This window comes from Sus scrofa, chromosome 10 (genome assembly GCF_054392235.1).
Source record: "Sus scrofa isolate SSC_HxYL_T2T_F1_AM1 chromosome 10, Sscrofa_HxYL_maternal_Yorkshire_Landrace_v2.0, whole genome shotgun sequence".
Lineage (NCBI taxonomy): Eukaryota > Metazoa > Chordata > Mammalia > Artiodactyla > Suidae > Sus > Sus scrofa.
This window is the reverse complement of record NC_139392.1, coordinates 88,451,386-88,471,665: the sequence shown is the minus strand read 5'-3', so window position 1 is coordinate 88,471,665 and position 20,280 is coordinate 88,451,386. Positions and strand designations below refer to the sequence as shown.

At 40.6% G+C, this 20,280-nt stretch overlaps 1 long non-coding RNA gene across 1 annotated transcript in view; it reads left to right on the top strand.

The window, feature by feature from the left end:
• The window catches only part of LOC146399587 (uncharacterized), a 396,905-nt gene extending 378,006 nt beyond the window's left edge, over positions 1–18,899 (top strand). Inside the window, exon 11 of the long non-coding RNA XR_014818122.1 lies at positions 16,758–18,899. This is a non-coding gene — a long non-coding RNA (uncharacterized LOC146399587). The remainder of the gene's footprint in view (positions 1–16,757) is intronic.
• The last annotated feature ends 1,381 nt before the right edge of the window (positions 18,900–20,280 follow it).

The following is a 20,280-nucleotide window of genomic DNA, read 5'->3' as shown; positions in this document are numbered from 1 at the left end:
CTGAATTTTAAGAAGCCCTCCTGGAATTCTTCTTGTGGCTCAGGGGCTTATGAACCTGACTAGTATCCATGAGGATGAGGGTTCAATCCCTGGCCTCACTCAGTGGGTTAAGGATCCATTGTTGCCATGTGCTGTAGTGTAGGTTGCAGATGCAGCTCAGATCTGGCGTTGCCTTGGCTGTGGCATAGACTTGCAGCTGCATCTCCGGTTTGACCCCTAGCCTGGGAACCTCCATGTGCCACAGGTGCAACCCTAAAAAGGAAAAAAAAAAGGAAAGAAAGAAAGAGCCCACCTATTTGCAGCAACATGGATGCAACTTGAGATTCTCACACTAAGTGAAGGAAGTCAGAGATAGACAAATACCATATGCTATCACTTATATGTGGAATCTAAAACATGGCATGAATGAACCTTCCATGAGACTGAACAGAAACAGACTCATGGATCTGGGGAACAGACTTGTGGTTGCCGAGGGGGAGGGAGGGGGAGCAACGAGGATTTTGGGGTCAGGAGTTGAAAACTATTACGTTTAGAATGGATAATCCATGAAGTCCTCATGTACTGCACAGGGAACGATATCCAATCTCTTGGTTAGACCATGATGGAAAATAGCATGAGAAAAAGCATGTACATATATGTATGTATATATATGTATGACGGGGTCCCTCTTCTATACAGCAGAAATTGACACAACACTAGCAATCAACTTTACTCTAATTGAGAAAAAAAAAAAAGCCATAAAAAAGAAAAGCCCTCCAGGCACCTGCCCCAGGTGAGATCCACCCACCTGAGGAGTGTGCTTCAACCTTTAGATCTCACACTGTTGATGCCACCATGGTGACAGATAAATGAGGAGTTTTGTATTCATTCCGGGATGAGAAAGGGGCATCAGAGGTGGGTGGGAAGGGGGTGAACCCTCAGCCCCCGGGCCAGAAGTTGAGGCTGCGGAAAGGTTAGACATATTTGGCTGCGGGACTTATGCTCTCTTCGCCAGGGACACTATTTTTGGAATCAGGAAGAGATGTTTAAACATGGTATGAAAAGATTAGTTTCCCAAGTGCAGCCTGAGCATCTCTTCGTCTCTCTTAGTTTGGTCTTCAGGCAGAGGTCACCTTACCTTCACATTTAGTCATCAGTAGTTATTCACATGGTCTCGTAACTAACAGCCCCAGTCCTGCTGGGCTCTCACCTGAACCGGGAATTTCCTGCAAAAGGGAGGCTGGGGCTGGAAGCAGACGGTTGGGTGGCCCAGCCATTACACATGTCACAGCACCCTATCATTTTAAAGTTGTGCTTCTTAGGATGCTGGGAGGGTGTGGGTCTGAAGGAGAAGTGTTCAGTGGTACTTGATGGGCTCCCCGCTTTGGGCTGAGGTCAGAGAGTGATGCCGATTCACCATGTTTGTTGCGACTCCGACACTGCTCAACTCAAGCAGTGTCCGCCTGTTGATCATACTGCTGCAGCGGAGGAGGCCCCTTTGATCTGCTGAGCTGCTGTCGCTCCGACACAGTCGCTTAGCTGCTCTCCCGAGTCCCCTCGGTGCCCATCCGGTGCCTGCCGACCCGTGTGTCTCATTGGCCTGCCCATGTGTCCAGCCTCCCGCTCACTCACTGGGTCACGGTTTTATTCTTGGTGTCTGATGATGTTGTCAATGGCACAGATTGAGTTCTGCAGCCTCCTCCAGGAGTGTTTTGTTTTTAAATCTATGCCATTTTAATTTACTTTGGGAAGAGCTGTCTGCACCTCCAATATGTTCTTTCATATTTCAAGTCACATTCGGTTATTCGGGGCAAAACATGTTAATGTGTAGTTGTTCTGGGATAAGAAAAGAAAACATGATTCCTTCATCTTTTAGCTCCAGCAGCCAAACTTGATCAGCATAAGTGTGTGAGTTTCCCTTTATCTTCTGAGAACCAGCTAATATTAAGGCAATTCCAGACAAAGTTTTTTTGGGGGGTGGGGAAGCAAAAGAGAAGAAAAGTGTAATATCTTTTGTGAGCTACATTTACCCCAAGGCATTTATCATAAAATGCACTTTATTTCTGATTACATCACTCCGGCACCTGGGATAGGAAAGCAGTCACATTGGAAGATTGTCACACACTCACACTCTCAGAAGCTCCTTTGGCTTCTATCAGTTTTATCTTTTTTTTTTTTTTTTTTTTTTCTTCTGACCAGAAATCTCTTGGTTCAATTCCATTTGAATGTCAACAATCAAAAAAATAAAAACATAGCAAAGCCTTCATGAGCAAATGTTCAGACTTCAGGGGAAAATAATCAAAAGACCAATGATTCCTGTGTACTTGCCTAAAGATACCTAACGGTGTTTGATGTCCACATACAATTTAATATGACCTTCTACAGAGCTCAAATGATCAGAACAGGAAGACGCACCATTTGAAATCTTTGGGAAGAAAGTTTTATATCATCCTTTTTCATGCGAAACTTTTTAGAACAATGGCATACCTGGAAAATACAGAAATAGCACAGCTCACATTTTGGTAGAAATCTGTTTGGGATTGTCTTCCCAACCACATTCATGTTATAACGTGAAAGAAAAAAAGACAATAAGAGTTATTGGTCTGGTTTCCTGAAACACACTCCTCAATGTAATTTAAGGAAAATAAATCTGACAGACCGAGGTCATCAATCATTTCTAATGATCACTCTTATTTTAACAATGAGAGAACGGAGCACAGGTGGGTAGCAAGTCAGAGATGACCTTGTGAGTCGGTTGCACCAGACGAAATAAAATCCCAGAGGCCTCTTCTTTCTGTACTTCAGCTGCTGGCTCATGCGAGCTTTTTATTTCAGTTGTGTCTTGGCTATACATTTTTAAAGCATCTAATGGCATGCAACCCAGCAGGGTTTGAATGTGATTAGACCCAAGTGAAGCACCATTAAAAACAGGAGACATGTTCGAATGACATGACATTTTGAATGAGTGCCCAACGTGGACCCCAGTGTGTTGGCTTTGTGTTTGTACTTGTTTCTTTGATTCTTAAACCAATTTCTTTTCAGAAGAAAATGTGCTTTCCTGAAACAGCTAATAGGATGCTTCATAGGTCACATGCTATTTTCAGGACCAGAGAAGAACAGCGTGTGTTATGGATGAAGTGAAAAACATCATTGCTGAGTTTCCCAGCCTCTGTAAGCTCAGGTCAAGGCACTACTTTTGATTTTACTTTTCAGTTGTTATTAATTTTTCTCTCTTGTTCTTCTTTGTTGACTAACTTGCAGCTTCACTCCATCAATCAACCTTAACGCCGTCCCAATCTCTCTTTGAACATTAAAGATGTAATGAGCTCATCAACCCAAAGTTTCTACTGCCTGTTGGGCAAGGTCACGCTTTTGTGATTTCAATTGATCTCAGCCAATTCAGTGCAATAGGTGTTTATGTTTGGAGACCATTTTTTTCTTTTCTTTTTCCATTTCTTTCTTTCTTTTTTCTTTCTTTCTTTTTTTTTTTTTTTTTTTTTTTTTGCCTCCTGGAAGCATATGGAGTCCTTGGGCCAGGGATCAGATCTGAGCCACAGTATACAACCTGCGCTGCAACTGGGGCAATGCCAGATCCTTAACCTACTGTTCCAGGCCAGGATCAAACCTGCGTCCCAGCACTGCAGAGATACCACTGATCCCATTGTGCCGCAGTGGAAACTCTGAAGACCATTTTTAAACTCTCTGTCTAGTCTATGACTTGTTCAAAAGCTCACCCATTATGTGTCCTCATTACATAAACGAGTGTTTGGACAGGTTTTGGGGTGGTTTGCTTTCTATTTTACAGTATTTAATAATTGACCTGAAGTGTTTGGGGGTTGCATCATGGAAACTATGGATTAGACCATCTACCCTGGAGTTCCTGACACGGTTATAGGGAAGAAATGACAGTTTGCCCATATCATGACCTGGCTTTAGATAATGCAATCATTTCCCTCATAGCAAAAACATTATATTCAAAATTGTTTCTGTGAAAGACATCAGGTAAGCAGTGAAGGCGAAGAGGTGATTCTTATATTTACTGTGAAGTTGCTGCTCACGTGCATTGGAGTAGAGTTGACCAAAACACAACATTTGCGTGTGCCCAATACCTCTAAAATCATAGCCCAAGATTATCATTGGAGAAGGGCACCTAGAGTTTCTTGAGTACCTCTTTTGGTCCACGTGTGTCTAGGTGACTTCCTTTTAGAGCTCTTGTGTCACACACCCACACTTTAGAGATATTGATAGTGGAGACAAGAGCATTAATTCAGTCAGGAGTACAATGCCCTGACTCTAATCTCTGTCCTTGTGCTCTGTTCTCCACTACATGCAACTTCTCATCATCTCTGTGGTAGATCAGCCTGGTGGGATCCTCAGCTTGAAATTTTCTTTTATGAGTTTTCTCATTCACTCCATCTCCAATAGAAGATTTGTTGCTTCTGGAAATCACAGATTTTTATCATTTGCTTGTTTTATTCCAAATAAATCAAAATGACTTCATTTTGACCTTCTCATGATGATCCAAAGCCTTATCCTTTAGACCGTAACATCACAGCTAAACCTGGTTAGAACGTCATGGGAATTAGAGAACTCAGAGGAAAATCTGCCTATGTTACGGCAATAAGGATCACACTTGTGCCTGCTTGTGGCACGTAGAATGCTTCTGGCTAAGTGTAAAGCGCTGCATCTGTACAGAGAACTTGTCAGCTAAAAATGCTTGGGGCTTTGGTCTGTATTTCAACAGGATGTGCATGAGCAGATGTTTGTTTCACCACATCCTCGGTTGAGCCATCACTGGATGTTGCATAGAGAGATGATGGCCATGGCTGAAATAGATGAAGGAGTGGACACTGAAACATTCAGTGTTGGGCAGATAGCTAGAAGGAAGTAGAGAAAGCTACTCTATCTAGAAAAATATTGAGCACTTTACAGGCTAATTTATCAGAAGAGATACCACCTCAAACTTCCTCTAGACGTGTGCAGTGCCTGCCAGCCCAGTAACCCCCCTCAGATGCATGTCAGCTCTGTTCACAGTGCCTCATAAGGGAGACTCTTCTTGAGAGAGAGCATGTGCCAGAGGGTCCAAATTATGTGCTAGTCTCCTTTTCAGGAGCCTCTGATGGTGAAATAACCGATGGCTTATCTAACCTGATGTTTTCCTCATTGTCCTTTTTTTCTGTTCACTCCTCAGAATACTCCTTTGATTTGCATGTCTTTCTTTGTCTCCATCATTATTGGCATATTCTGTATTCTCAACCTTGAATTTCTTTATTTTGTATTCTACTCACTGTCCTCCCTTTGGGGGGCTACTGTCCTTTCCCAATAACAGGTGGCTCCCAACTCTTCCAAACCTTCATTTCATGCCTTGATCATATTCATGGCTCACACTTTCACACCCGCCACCAGCTCACTGCCCCTCCTGTATCACCTACTGTCACCCTGTATCACATGGTCATCCTTGACCCATCTGCTTCCTGTCCATCAGGAATTGCTCTTTTTTCCCGCCCCTCTCAATGTCTACATGCAAACCTCCATGTCTTTACTGTCCGAGTCTCATACAATCCCTGTCATCACTAGCTTGGAAAAAGACCATAGTCTTGCAATGCATCTTATTGTCTCCACTCTTGCTCAGCTCAGTCCATCTTCCACCCTGCTATAGGAAAGCACAGAAACAATTAGGTCACACCCCGCTCTTCTTCCCACTTTCCTAACATTCAACATTCAAAAGTGACTCCCAGAGGTGACTTTGTTTCGGTTAGCTTCTTTTAATTCACTGGGAGAAAAATCAGCTTTAACATGAAAAGCTCTGGATGATATTTCTGAATGAGCAAGGAAATAAGAATAGTTTAAGAGCATTTGTCAGATTAAAAATGCATCTTAGCAATAGCACAAAGAAAACTTCTTGCCTATAAAGGAAATTTATGAGTCTAAAAAAAAAAAATTAAATGAGGAACCTATTGCAGAGCTAAATTGCAGGTCTAGGTTAAAAAAATATATCAGGGCGGCACCTCCTAAATTAAATTGAATTGAACTAGATGAGTCTGAATTAAAATTGATTAGGCCAAGCCTCACATCATTATGAATTTTAATAATAATAATTAATAATGTTTATTGAACACGTAGTTGATATAGGGTAAGGCACAGTCCCTTCCCCTGAGTTAATAATCTAAATGAGAAAAGGAGACTAAGAGTCTGCTGAAAACATAAAAGGGAGAAATAGACCTCAGGGAAATGAGTTCTAATAGCACTGACTCCATCAAGAGAGAGTAGCTTAATGTTGTAATGAAAGTAAGTAACTGCACAGAATGTTGGATTCTTCGTAATTATTTAAGGGAGGGATAAGGTCCAGAAACTTTATTCTATGCAGCAGTTACTGGTGAGATGAAAGTGTCAGTTTTAGTGAAAAAAAAAAAAAAATTAAGTGAATAAGATCCCGGGTGTGATGAACCAGGAGGGAAGAAATGCATATGTCATTTCTTTCGGTAGGGAATAAGACTTGATAAACCTATTGGGGCACTTTTTAATGTGTATTTGCAATAATTGGACCTATTTAAGGATGAATCATGTTGTATGGTTGTACATGGATCCTTTTAACAATTTTTTTTTTAAATAGACTTTATTTTTTAAAAGCAGTATAAAGTTCACAGCCAAATTGAGTGGGAAGTCAAAAATTTTCCATCTGCCTCTTGGCCCATACTTTCCTAATATTCCCCCTTATCAGCATCCCCAGCAGATGGTATATTTGTTAAAACTGATGAACCTGCGCTGACAAATCGTCATGACCCAGAGTCCATGGTTGACATGACAGTTCACTCTTGCTGTTGTACCTTCATAGATTCTTTGATTCTTTTTTGAATCTGAGAAATGTCAAATTAATTGTTTTATGTTTTAGTAGTAACCTCTATTTTCCAATACGCATCATTTTGAATTGAGATTAAAAAGCAATTTGAATTATTTTTATTTCTTACAAGTGCCTTGAAAAAGCATAATTCCAGGAGATAGTTTTGAGAGTGTCTTGAGCAATGGTAGCCTCTTCGAAATAGATGGCAGCATCTTTTCAGAATGCTAAATCAAAAATTTAAGCTTATTATGCCTTACGATGTAGTCTCAGCTTTCAAAGATAAACATAAAATTTTCAGGAACAGAATTTTATATCGGCCCCTTTCTCTTTAAAGATCCACTCTGCCACTAGAGGGGTTAGCACTCTCTTTAACTTGGTCTGTTTCCTCTCTTGAGTCATACCGGAGAGGAAGTATATCCTGCCTTTCTCTAGCTTTGGCTGATGATCTTTGATTTATCCTTTGGGGAAGATGTCAGCAGTTTATTCATTGCTGATATTAATAATTGAACTAAGTGGAATATGTTTCTCCCTTATAAAAGGGAGCTTTCAATAAACCAGGTATATAACGGCCATGACTTCGTAGGTATATAGCAGTGGATGTCATGATTTCAAGGCACACTCACCCCTTTCTTCCTATGAGTAAATATGCACTGTTTCATTCCCAAGAGGTTTCCTAAAGGCTCAGAAAAAAAAAATCATGAATTTTGGGTAGCCAGAGAGAAATATGCATCCTTCTCAACAAAGATGCCCATGATTTCTCAGTTTAGGGGAATATTGTATATGTCAGAAATGTGCTGAACCAATCAAAATTATGAAATCTAGTATGCAAATCAGGAACTCATGGTTCTGTTTCCCAAAATGTTATGAAAGTTATAACTTTAAGATTAAAAATAAATGCCAAAAGATAACATAGAATACATACATGATCTTGGATGTGGCAGTGATATTTTAGTTACAATAACAAAACTGTACTCAAAGAAAAATTTGATAATTTGGATCTCATTAAAAATGAAAAACATCTGCCTGTGAAAGACTGTTAAGAGAATTAAAAAACAAGCCACAGACTAGGAGAAAACAGCTGAAAAGCTTGTATCTGATAAATGACTTTTTTTCAAAAATACAAAGAGCTTTAAAACTCAACAATATAAACAACTCTTATAAATGGACAGGAGTTCCCTTGTGGATCAGTGGGTTAAGGACCCGGCATTGTCACTACAATGGCTTGGGTCTTTGCTGTGGAGCAAGTTCTGTCCCTGGCCTGGGAACTTCCACTTGCCACAGACATGGCCAAAAAATGGGCACCATATCTGACTTCATCAAAATGGACAGAGGCTAAATAAACATATGAAAAGACACTCAACATCCTCTGTCATTAGTGATTGCAAATTAAATCACTGACAACATCGAGTGCTGGTGAGATCATGGGGCAACAGAACACTGTCATTCATCGCTGGTGGGAAAGCCAAACAGTACAGCCACTTTGGAAAATGGACAGTCTCTTACAAAAGTTTACAAAATAGACAGTTTCTTACCACACCACCCAGCAATTGTGCTCCTCAGTATTTACCCAGATGAGTTGAAAACTTACGTCCGTAGGAAATTCTGTACATCGGTACCCATCAATAGCAACTTTCTTCATGATTACCAAAACTTGGAGACAATCTTTTCAATAGGCGAATGGATAAACAAATAATAGTACATGCATCCAAGGGAATATTATCTAGTAATGAGAAGAAAAGCTCTAGCCAGCCACAGAAAGACATGGAGGAAAGGTAATTGCGTGTTGCTAAGTGAAAGAAGCCAAAAAGGTATACACCATGTGATTCCCACTCTGTGACATCTGGGAAAACGTAAAAGCATTCAGGAAGTAAAGAATCAGCGTTTGTCAGGCGTTCAGGGGACAGGACTACGTGGAGCATAGGAGACTCGTAGGGCCATGAAACTATTCTGTTAGATGCTGTAAATGGTGACTAAATTATGCATTTGACAAAACCCATGGAAACGTGCAACGCAGTGAACCCAAATGTAAACTCTGGTCTTTAGTTACTAATAATGTGTCAGTATTGGTTCACCAATTGTAACAAATATATCCAGGAATGCAGGATGTTAACAACAGGGAAACTGGAGATATGCGAGCAAAGGGTATATGAGAACTCATTATACTGTCTGCTCAATTTTCATAGAGACCTAAAACTGCTCTTTTAAAAAATCTGTGAAAAATAAGAAAATAAATACACTAGCAGCCTAACTCATGGAGAACCCTCGTAGTACCGTGTCCAATATTTCTGTGTACTCCTAATCCGCCTATGTAGCTGGGAGTCCTTGGGAACAATTAGTGGATTTAAAGTGGGGTAAAGCTACACTTTTTTGATTTAATCTGACTGAGGGCATATTTTTATTAGAGATAGGCTTTGTTTTTGTTTCGTTTTTGCAAACAGCAAGGTACCATCTTATCTGCTGAAATGGGTACTTGTCAAAGATTTTTACCTACTGGTTGTCAGTGTACTCAAGGCTTACAGTGTCCCCTCGCTGAAACAGTTTATTTTAGTTAAGGTAGTTTGCCTTCAGCTACGCAAACAGGTTCATTACTCTGTAGAGTTGATGGTTGAGTGAGCAACCTAAGCTTCCCAAGAAGTCCAGCATCCCTCCCTGTCACAGTGAACCAGGGTAAGAGGTGGAACCAGTTGGCTTATTGTCATCTCCACTATAGAGTGGCTTTCCAGACACTCTGAATTACAAAAGACAGGAATTGATGTGGTGTTCCCACTGTGGCTGGGTGGACTAACAACCAGACTGCAGTGGCTCAGGTTGATACGGGGGTGTAGGTTTGATCCCCACCTGGTGCAATGGGTTAAATTATGCTGTGTTGCAGCTGCTGTGGTTCAGGTTACACCTGTGGCTTGGATGCAGTCCCTGGCCTGAGAACTCAGGGTGTGGCCATAAAAAAAACTGATGGAAAATTTTGACAACATAAAGACCATGTGAACCTTAAAAGATGGTTCCTTATAGTGAAAGGAATGATCCCCTTAATGGAATGCAGATAAACTGCAATTGCAGAAGTCTTTATCTTACTCCCATAAGGGTATAATCCTCAGGATGTTTTGGGGAATGAGTTTTAAGATCCACATAGTCATTCAAGGACCCAGTGTGATGAAGGTTTTGTCACCTTCAAAGTGTGGCTTCTGCAGCCGCCGTGTGTTGCTATTCGTCTAAAGGATGACAAGACAGAGAAAAGAACAACACTTGCAAGCTTTTTGGGGGCGGGTGCATATTACTTCCACCTGCTTTCTGTTGGCCAGAATTTGCCCACATGGACACATCTGAGTAAAAGGGGAAGTCAGGGGATACGGAGGTGAAGGAAGTGAGTATATTGGTAGATATAAATACAGATCCAGTTATATATAAATATATAGATATAGATGCCATTATAGATAAGTATATATATGAGAATATATCTCCCAAGTGCATATACCTTATTTCTTTTATATTAATTTGTTATGTTAATTGTACACATTAATTAAGAAGACTGGATTGGAATTTTTGAAATGAGAATAATGAAATAAGAATGAATCTTTCTGTGACAACATGTCATATTTTGAGGAATATGATTACTACACCTTTCTGTAGCAGAAATCAAATATATATATGAGAGAAATGGGAAAGTTAGGGCAGTCCGATAAAAATGGATAGATTTCTTTCTCAACTTGTTGAGGAAAGACATCATAAGCTTCTTTCTATTATTTTAAGCCCCATCAATTTTTTTTTTTCTTTCCCAGGAGAGCTAATTTCTCACTGCAGTCTTGAGTCATGACAGATAATTAGGAAATCTGGTCAGGCTTCTGCGGTACCATATTTCTGCAATTTTTATATTGTTATAATATAGCTTCAGGGGAGACACACATCCAAAAAAAAAAAAAAAGGATAATAAGGGTGAGAGTGCATTAGCCTAAAGTAGAATTTTATTGTTTTTCCATCTGTTGTAATTATAAAAATAAACTCTTTTGTACTGTGATCAGCAGGATAAGTCATCAGAAAGATGCTTGTGTCTTGCAACGTATCTTGTTACATGTTATAAATAAGAACATCTTATCTGCATGTTCTTTTTTTCCTCTCTTTTTCCCTGAGGAGCAGAGCCATTGCAATCTTCCCATTAGAAGAGTAATTTTTCCCCCCCAAACCAACATAGCTTGAGGGAATAGTACTTGTTTCAACCAAATCATTACTGCATATGGGATTTAGATTTGCATTTGCACATATTTCCAAGGTGACTGAAACAGCATCATTTTAAGAAAAGAACAATTTAAGTATCATAGTTTGGGAGATGTGCTTTCTCTCTACATTTGATTAAGAATAATGTATGTGCTCTCTATGGAGAGTGTTGGTGTGCTCAACGGGCGTCCTTCACCTAAATTTTACAGTGGCAAACAAACTGAGTTGAGAAAAAAAAGCTCTATTCTTTGTCTCTCTTACACTCATATTGCCTGAGCTGCCGAAAGCTTTCCTCAACCTGTGTGCTGCTTATTTTAGAATAGTAACGCAAGATTTCATACACCGAAGAGGATACCCATAGTCAACTGCCTTCACCCTGTGTTATGATCTCTAACTCAAGGGAAGGACCTAACGTTGACACTGATGACCTAAAAAAATAAAAAGCAAGGTTTTGCCTTCAACATGATTTTTATCATTTCCAAAAAAAACCCCCAAAAAACTATGAAAAATTAACTCATTAATTCCTACTGTGTCATACGATGCATATTAATAGACCTTACCTTTTTAGAGCAGTTTTTGGCTTACAGGAAAACTGAACATAAGGTAAAGAGATTCTCCTCTACCCCCATGCCCTAGATGTGCACAGCTACTTCTGTTATCAGCATCCCTACAAGGGTGACTATTTGTTACAAATGATGGATCAGCTTTGATGCATCACAATCACCCAAAGTCCGTAGTTTTACACTAGGGTTCACTCTTGGTGTTGTACCTTCTGTGGGTTTGGACACGTGTGTAATGACATATACACAAGATAGGGTATCATATGTCCTAGTTTTACAGCCCTCAAAATTCTCTGTGCTCCCACCTGTTCATTCCTTCCTTCCTGCAACCTCTGGCAACCACTGGTCTTTTTCCTGTCACCGTGGTTTTGCCTTTCATGGCATGTCCCATTCTTGGAATCATACAACACGGAGCCCCCTTCAGACTGGCTTCTTCCACTTACTAACATGCATGTAAGCTTCTCCCATGTGTTTTGATGGCTGGATAACTCATGATTTCTTTGTGCTGAATAATATTCCATTGCCAGGTGGACCACAGCTTGTGCCCGCACTTACTGAAAAACATCTTGGTTACTTCCAAGTGTGGGAGATTATGGGTAAAGGTGCTATAAACATCTTTGTCCCTACACTGTGTCTTTCATTATTGGTGGGAAACGGAAGGGATGGGAACCCCAAAATAGGTTTTTAGATTTTTGAAGGGACTGCAGAAATCGGATGGACCGGTGATTCTCTTGAATCGAATTTTCAGACGTCTCTTGATAAATTTCTTTTACAGATTTCTTAGCCTGTTGAATAAAAATATCCAGGGGATAAGGCCCAGGAAAATATATTTTCAATGAGTTTGTTAAATATCTCTAGTCATCAGCCATATTTGGAAGCCACTGCTCTCAGCAGTGCACTCATTTGAGGAAGACCAGAGACAGGGAGCTTCAGTCATTCCACTCGGGAGGGCACAGCCAGGGCAAGAGGGGAAAAGGGTTCTTGTTTTCAGCCCCATGTGATTCTATTAATTATAAGTGTGAGAGCAGACTCTCTTTCCTTTTCCCCCCCATAAAGACTTGTTGATGGTACAGGAAAGCAATGAGACACTTTCTCTACCTTTTCACCGTGTGAAGGACCAACAAAATGGTGAAAACTCACCCTTCATTTGAGGGGCTCTGAAAGGACTCTAGCTTTAGCAGAATAGAATATTGCGAATTTCCCTCTTTGGGGCCCCCTGGTCAACCCGTAAAAAAGACTGCTTGCGTGTTTGGATTTTCAGCACCTCTGTATGTGGGGTACTTCAGCAAAGGATGCCACCTGCACTTTTCTAAAGACCCTGACATGAGTTGAATTTCCAGGCGATTATACACGGAGGGGAGGATCATGAAGAGACCAGCCCGTGGTCTAAGGCGGCTGTGAGGAAGGGCACTTTCATACCAATGTTACTTCCTAGTGTTCTCTGAAAAAGAAGGTGCTGGTATGATGCTTTTCTGTTCCATCTGTGCTCTTGTTCCTAGGCCCACAGCACCCATTGAAGTTTGGTTGTATGGATTTAGCTGACTCCAGTGATATATACAATATATGTGATTTTTAAAAATTTGGGATACTAGGAGTTCCCGTTGTGGTGCACCAAAAACGAATCCAACTAGTATCCATGAGAATGTGGGTTTGATTCCTGGCCTTGTTCAGTGAGTCGGGGATCCGCTGTTGCCATGAGCTGTGGTGTAGGTCGCAGATGCCGCTGGGATCCCACATTGCTGTGGCTGTGGCTGTGACTGTGGCCAGCAGCTATAGCTCTGATTTGACCCCTGGCCTAGGAACTTCCATATGCCATGGGTGCGGCCCTAAAAAAGCAAAAAAAAAAAAAAAAAAAAAAAAAAAAAAATTATGATACTATTTGATATACTCTTTCCAGCTCTGTAAACATATGAAATTAGGAATAACTTTAGAAAAGAATGGACAGATTAAAGGGGTCTCCTATCTCAAATGATTCTGCATAGTGTCTCCAAAAGCAGAAGGCAGATTATCAGTTCCTTGCCCAGGGGCCACCTCAAGGTGGCTTTTGACTTCTAGGACAATCAATTGTCTGACCAAAGTGAGTGTAAGGAACAAGCACTTCTGAAAGGTGCCATACACATTTTTTTAAAGCCTGAACTAGAATTAATCTTTAGGTTCCTCAAGGAGGTGAACAATTTGATTCACAGTTTACACATTTTTATAATAGGTTCCACATGCAACCTGAAGGAAGAAATCTTTACTCTGGTTGCATTGTTATAAGTGGGTATATTTTCCTCTGCACTGAAGCTGGATGGGGAACAGGAAGGGAAGACTGTGTCATGACAGAGTGGTGAGGGGGACAAAAGCAATGAGCCAGACTCTCTCAAAATGCCTTTAGGGAGCAATGAGCAGACCAAGGCTGGTGCATGTGGACAAAACTCTAAAGATAGGGCAGAATTAGCTTGCAGTCAACTGCAAAGTATGACTTTTTTGTGGACAGTAGGAATCACTCCAAGGTCTTTTAGTTGGAATGTGGCTTGGAATGAATGGTTCAGGAAGACTATCTGGCCATGAGATATAGCACCTGTTATAGTGATAACAGAAAACATGCATTAATTTCCAACCACCCTGTAATGATCCCCCCAAAACTCATGCGGTTTCAAATTCTCAGGGCAAACTGATTGAGTTGCAGCACTCTGGTGCTTTTACTTTAAACTAAAATACATAGATCCTAATCTTGCTGGTTGCAGTGTGCTTCAGGCATGCCTGGCTGCCTCTTCTCTTTGCTGTACAACAGTCCCTGTTCCTAGGAATGTCTTAACCTTCTCTCTTTTTCCAAAAAAATAATAATGAAAAATAATAATGTATTGGAGTATCATTGACTTACCATGTTGTGTTAGTTTCATATAAACAGCAACGTGAATCAGTTATACATAAACACATACCTGTTTTTTTCAGATTCTTTGGCCATGTCTGTCTTAACCTTCTCTCATGCCTGCTGTCTTCCTGGACTTTCTCTGTCCCCACGCACCCCTCAATGCAAAACAACAACAACCTCATTTCACTTCATCATCTTTTAAACAAACCTACTGCTCTTTCTTTTGTTTTATCATTACAGTTCATTAAGCTTTGGAAAGGGCATGTAATGTACAAAATAGTTTTCCATAGTCTCGGTGCTCAAAGCAAACCATAGTTAACGTCATGTATTTCAGGCAGTCTTTATTTCGTCAGAAATGTTCCGTTCATGACAAGTTTGGGAATAGATCAGGCATAGAACTCTGACCCTGTCTCGTCTTGATTTATTAATGTGAATGTTGTTCTAGCAGTTTCAGTCCACGTGGATTCTCATTGGTTAGGTGCTCTCGGCATCAGCCTAGTGCAGTCATTCTCAAAGTGGTCTCCAGACCAGCGGCTTTGGCATTAGGCAGAAATTTCTTTGAAATGCAGAATTTGAGAACCAGGGTCTTAGTCCTTTCAGGTGACTCTTCTCTCACGATTACCAGAGCAGAACGATTGATTTCTTTACTTTGAATCTCTGTTATGACCTCTGGGCATGTTGCTGGAGGCGTGTATACTAAATAGCTGTAGAGAAGACTTCTTTTTTCTCATATTTTTGTTGATTTTACTTCCCATAAGAGGGAGACACTTGGGTCATACCTGACTGGTCCATCTGTGTGCTTGGCCAAGAATCCATGATAATTTAGTTTTGTGGTTTTCGCCGACCCCTAAGGTACAATTGACCAAAAGCATATCATAAATAGATTTTGTACTTTAAAATTTTTTTACGATAAAAGCTATGGATATTCGATAAGCATATTGAGGAAGTTTCTGAGATCTCACTCAGGAGCACTCATTCCTTTCAGAGCTGCCCTGTGTAGTTGTGCAGGCTATATCTACACAGTTTATAGGAGTACTGTCCGCTTAGACGAAGGTAGAAATGATGCTTCTTGGACCTCATGATACAGAGGCCCTGATTCCTATGTTTAGCCCAGAAAGATGGGCTCCCACAAGAAACACAGGGAGTCTGATTTTCTGAAGCAGTGACTGATGTTTATCCTTGGTAACCTCTACCTTCGCTTCCAATTGGCCGTTTGTGTATGAGGAGCCCTGAAATAAGACGCTTTTCCATACAGATTTTTTTTTCAACTTGAATAAATACAAATTCAAATGGCTAGCCCTTTACTTTGTGCAACTGACACAGGAGCATAATTATCAAATGAACTAATTTAAGTAAGGACCCTTTAGAAGAAGACAACAAAAATGACGTTCTCCTTCGGCCCTCTTCTGACCTATGTGGTGAAAGCCGCAAGCCAGGGTTTCCATGTGGGCTTTTCCAGGTGTGTGTTCCGCAGAGTGTGGCAAAGCCATACGGTTTTTGTCTTCTGTGGTAGCAATGCAGTTGCTCCTAAAACGGCCTTCTTTGTGATCCAGTGATTCAGGTGGACAGAGTGTACAGGAATTTATCTGTGTCGGTCAAATCCTGCCTGGAAACACCTTCCACATCTGCTTTATGGTCTTTGACGGTCCAGTCTTCAGCACAGTAGCAACCCTGAGATGGAATCGCCTGCAACAGAAGGTTAGGGTCGGGAGGCCTTCCAATACCAAAGCTTCCAGAGAACTACTGGCTCCAGATGTTTTAGCACCTGTTTGTTGTTTGGGCATAAGGTTTTCACACGTGGACTCAAGTTAAAAAGGAAAAGAAAAATCTCATTATGAGGATCTCGATATTTGCTGTGTTTCTAGCCCTGGGTTTGGTTTCAAAGACAGAAGGAAGGGCTAATTTAAGTTGATTTACAGACATATACACGTTTTATCCCACAGAGGACTTTTGGAAGTTTACAAAATTGCGTACAATAAACTGGAACAATTACCACAAAATTCCTGCAGCAAAGAAATATAAACTGGAGGCCTGACATTGCAAGCCTTGGGTAGAGTGCCGTGATTCATGTTCTTAAGGAGAGACTGGACAGTTCTGTGCAACCACGAAATAAGATTTCCGGGCTGAATGTGTGGTGTCATAATTTCAGATTAAACCTGACAGATTTTCGTCCCCAAACGGACATGTTATCAGCGTACATAATAAAGGCACTAGTGGAATTTCTTGGTTAACTTAGTAGAAGAGAGAGCCTCATTGTTATTCCTTCTCATTGGGGTTGAGTTTTAATCAATGATATGCTTTTGTTACGCAGATCTTCTGCATGGTGAGAACAGTGGCCGCTCAGGTTGTGAGCGATAGGACTGGCTTGGCCATGATGTTGACCATAAGGCAGAAGGCCACTCAACAGAAAATGAAGAGTCACTGGAAATGATTTCTAGTCACTGGGATGGAAAGACTCAAACTGTTCCTTAACATTTTGGAAAGTTTCTTTTGAGTAGGTGATGAAGCATCTCAGCCATGGCTAACTTTTGTGACAGGAGAACCAGGTAAAAATTGACTAGCCTCAGGAAGGCTTGAAGCTCTTCCTGGAGTTTTGAAGTCAGCACATCACTTTCTCTCCCGTGTGCAATCGCCGTTCACCCAAGTGTCCAACCCAGGAGAGACGCATTCAGATTTGACACCCCCTCCCTCTCGTCCCACACACTCGGCAGCCATCTCTGTCACTTCTTCCCCATGAATGTCTTGCTGTTCCTTAGAAGATAGATTTATCATTCCGTCTAGTAAATCACCTTAACCTACTAATCATAGTCAACAAAGCAGTCTGGAATATAAACCACTACACTTGATATCCACGGCCATGGGCCCTTTTCTTTGTCTTTCGAAATCCAGTGAGATGATTCAGACGTGGCAGATCTTTAGGCAAGAAATAGGGGAAGCAGTGAGTGTTTCATGTTTGTTTTATGTTTGTTTAGTGGCAGGAGTAGAGGATTCAGGGCTTCTCTAGAGGTATTTGCATAATATTTGCATAGGCTTGATCTATACTTTCTCATTGTTTCTCCCACTTGCTTGCTAAGATCACAAGCGTTTTGATTCCTCTCACCCATTCCACCTCCATCTGCCTGTAAGGCAATTTTCGGGCATTCTTGAAATCCTGTGGACTGCAAGTCAACACACCTTTATTCCCTAGCACCGTGTTGGTGTGGCCCCTTGCTCAGAGCATCCCACTAACTGTAGTGGGACCCTGATCAATGAACTCTAGAACTGTCAGATCCTGAAGTCATTAAAAGATGCCAGAAAGCAGGGAGGAGGCCTCTCCGTTCTTTCCTGGTATTATCTATTCCCTATGATAATGGGGGAAAAATTAAAACAAAACTGATCCCGCAGGAATTCTTCCAGAGATGATTTAGGGAAGGGCCAAAAGTAGAGCCCCTTTCTTGAGCTATTTCACTCCTCCAACCCATGGCTTTCTAGGCAAGCTGGGAGAGCATTTAGCCCTAGGAAGTTAAATTTGATACAAATACAAAATAGAGCCATGGCATACCTGTTTTCACAGATATGACTGTAGGAAAAGATGGATGATTACGTGTTCTGAACTGCCCTAGAAGCTGGAGCAAGCATAGGTGGAAAGTAACCTGAACACTAGAGGCAAAAGGTAAACCAGACATATTTGATCTACCGCACAAGTCTAAGGAGTATCTGAGTCACTGCAGTGGACGACCGCTTCCCCGGGGGGACAGGGGACAATATTTCCAAGCTTTTTGAACATCTCAAATAATAAATACATAAAAGTAGGTCTATGCTAGGCAATCAACAAGGACCTGCTGTATAGCACAGGGAATTCTACTCAACATTCTGTAATAACCTATCTGGGAAAATAGTCTGAAAAAGAATGGATGTTTGTATATGTGTAGCTGAATCACTTTGCTGCCCACCGCAAATGTGTACATTGTACAATGTTGCAAGTCGAAGTTCTAGAGATTTGTAATAATTCTTTGAGCTCTTGTTTGTTCCTGCCCTCTCTCTCTTTCATTCTTTTCATTCCTGTACTTTTACTGCTACATATGTTCATATGTATGTATATCTGTTTTTACAGTGGAGCTCTATAGAGACCAAGTAAAAGTACATCATAAGTATATGGACCTTTGGAGTCATTGCTCTGATAATTATGATACTCACTTTGTTTATTTAAGAATCGTGCAATTCATTTTGTCAGCTTGAAATAAAAGTAAGAGTTCTACCTAAGTGTTTTTATGGAGGTTGGCTGTGCTTATTATCAGTGGCTTCCATGTTGAGCCAATACACAGAAGTCATTGATAATATTGACAGCAAGAATTTCCAACTGTTGTACTCTTCTAATAATTATGCAAATAGTTCTTGCTTAATTTCTCTGACGTTGCCCTTCTGAGAACAACAGGAAAATTCACAGAAAATAAAAGCATGTGTTGCATGATGATTGAAGGTTTCCTGTGTAAAATTCTTTTAACACTAAACTGTTTTACGCCTTGGAGGTATTTACAACAAGTAGTAATTACAGTAAAACCCAAAATTAAGTGTGTAAGGGTCTGGTTTATTTTTTTCCAAAATAATTAAAGAAGATATTTCCCTTTAGTTTTATCAGAATACTATTTATTTTCACTACACAGAAGCAGATTGCTTAATAGAGAAGCAGAGAAGTTGGGAGGCTAAAAATCTTCAGCCTAATATTGGCTGAGTGTACAACCAGTGGATTTCTTATTTCTTGCAAAGGGCCCTGCAGTAAAGGAAGTGTTTTCAATGCTCATGTATAAAACTGGCTTGGGTAAAAGTCCAGAAAAGATAGGCGGTCTGCAGCATTTACAGGAAACACACGCGATGGGATACCATAAACCCTCGTGACTATTTTATCATTCCCTCTCTTTGGTCTCTGGATTTTGAAACATTTTATCCCAAATGACATTTTGTACACTCTTTGATTAACTGATTTTTCCCTTTAGGATGGGATTTCATGAGCCATCCCTAAATCCCACTTTCATGGTTTTCTCCAACAAGATGCTTCTTTAGCAGACTTCAGGTCTGCGAGAATGAGAGAAAAAAAATGTATGAGCTTCTTTTCCGGAATTCAAATAGCACATATTTATTTGGGTGCTGGGAGGAACAAGCCTCTGAATCCAGATTAATTACTTTTCTGTTACTCTTTTTAACGAATAATTATAGTAAGAATATGCTGGCTTCAACTTTTATTCTACTTTCCCCCATACTTAGTTATTTTTCATTATTCAGTTATCTCCTTAATTTATTCCAATAAGCAGTGCTAATAAGAAGAACAAAGGAATTATTTTGGAAACTATATGTGACCACTAAATTTTATAGACATTGCATCTGTATTTTATTTTATGAAATACATTGTGTTTCAACATGCCTGTCTTTATTCCAAATCTGTGATGCTAATAAAAGCAAAGGGGTTGATGCTCAATACATAGAACAGTCATTTGTTCATTCAACAATTATTTACGAAGTAGTTGTAAACAATAAAGTATGATCCAACCTGGGGTTAATTGGAACTATTTAGGAGTTCCCATCGTAGCTCAATGGAAATGAATCTGACTATAATCGATGAGGATGCCGGTTCCATCCCTGGCCTCACTCAGTAGGTTAAGGATCCCACGTTGCCGTGAGCTGTGGTGTAGGTTGCAGATGTGGCCTGGATCAGTGTGGCTGTGGCTGTGGCGTAGGCCAGCAGCTGTAGCTCCGATTGGACCCCTAGTCTGGGAACCTCCATACGCTGTGGGTACAGCCCTAAAAAGAACTATTTAATGCAGATTATGTCATAATTTTTCCATATGAACTTAGTGTTT